Source organism: Cupressus sempervirens, chromosome 1, assembly GCF_028749045.1.
Source record: "Cupressus sempervirens isolate cs-2001-9-10 chromosome 1, ASM2874904v1, whole genome shotgun sequence".
Lineage (NCBI taxonomy): Eukaryota > Viridiplantae > Streptophyta > Pinopsida > Cupressales > Cupressaceae > Cupressus > Cupressus sempervirens.
Window position 1 is genome coordinate 658,428,657 of NC_143118.1, and position 1,988 is coordinate 658,430,644.

Here is a 1,988-nt window from a genome sequence, read left to right on the forward strand (position 1 = left end):
GTTTGTGTGGAAGCATTTGGTTAGGTGGTTTGGCTTATAACACATTTTGGAACATTTTGGAACTTTTCAATAGGTAAATTGTTTTAAGTAAATCATAAGAATATTATATAAAATTATATGTATTTTTTAAATTATTATTTATTCAATGTTAAAATTTAAATTAGAATTATTTTTTATTAATTAAAATTTGTGTTATTTTTAACTTTCAAATTATTTTAAAACAAGTTATATTGTTGAGACTAATTTTATGTCTATAAATAATATTGTACTTAAAGAAAAAGATACTTTTATTGATAAAGGATTTATATAAATTATATGTAAGTGGGATATATCTAAAATATGTTTTATGACATTTTATGTATATAGTACAAAGACTTTACGTATGTTAATGATAAGAATTTTATCTAATCATTGATGTTATGGCACATGGCAATAAATATTTCATATAGGAAGTAGAAATAATATGTTACTATTCAATAAATAAATTTGTCTCATACATCAAAGAATGTAAACTATTAACAAATATGCGTTTGAATATTTAATTGGATGGATAAGAAAATTATACCCCTTAATGTATATTATATTAGCTTTTGAGTTGAATAATTAAGTATAAATTTAATGTATTTAAAATACAAAAATTGTATAAAATGAGAGATAAAATAATATAAGTAAAGAACATGGAAAGCATCAATTGTGATCAAGAAATTATCTTATATTTTCAAGTAATTGAATTTGAAATTATAATTACATTTGATAGGGATACTAAGAATATAATTATCTTATTAGGGTATACAAAACATCAGTATGCTTTTTTAAGACATTTTATCCAAAGGGATCCAATAGATTAGGAACCTTGAATGGCAATTTAGAGCTCTCTATCTATGACGTGCAAGAGCTATGAGAATGACTCTCAAAAGAATTTAGAATGCAACCTTTACCAGATGTGCCATAGAATGAGATATTCAAAGATAAGAGCAATGGTGCTAGTATCCAAGAATCATTATGCAAATGCAAGTTACACAAGAATGAAATGCAAACTAACAAAGAGAGTTACAAAGCCTCCTACTTAAGCTATGTGATCTAAGCTAGAGTATAAAGAATGCCAAGCTACATGCAAGTAAGTCATGATGCAAGTATGAGAATGCAAATGCAAGAATGCTCCAAGTTCTTCAAAAGCTTCAAAGTCACCAAGAAAACCTACAACATAACATAGCATGAGAGTGTAAGTTATGAGAGAATGAGGAGAGAGTCCCCTTTTAAAGAAAAATGGACGGTTGTGATTAAGAGGCATAATCAAGGTTGGAGAATGAGTCTTGAGTGATCCATGTGCACAAGAATCTCACCTAAGCAAGATCAATGGTTGACTTTAAGAGGGAAAAAGATGTGTGGAGGAGAATTAAAGTTATTTTGAAAATAAAGATTCCTCTCATGTAGAAAAGTGTGACCCTTATGTGAGACAATAATGTCTTTTATTTTATTTTAAAAATATGAATAATGTTTTTCATGTGTACACCTAAGATAAGTGGGATTTTGGAGATTTAATTTAATTAAAAGGGAGCAAGTTCTTTCAATTAAATAAAAGGCTTAGGATAAGTTGGTCAAACCATATGTTAGAATCAAATAAATAGAAAACTAAGGATTTGATCAAGAATAAGGTCAATATAGGTCAAAAGAGTAGATAGATGTGATGATAAGATTAACCCTTTTAATGATAGGAAAAGAAAAAATGATGAGATAAAAAGACCAAAAGAGATGAAGACATGGGTGAGAAGAATCAAGACAATGAACATAGTTAGTTGACACGTCTATGAAAAATGAAGAAGACTCTCTCGACATCTAAATGCAAACTAAGCTAGAATGGACTCTAAAATACGAAGTTGCAATGCAAGGGTTATATAAGTAGGTCATAGTTTTTATCATCGAGCCTTACTAGGGACATCGCAAGATTAGACAATCATCACTAACATAACTATGAGGATTTGAATATG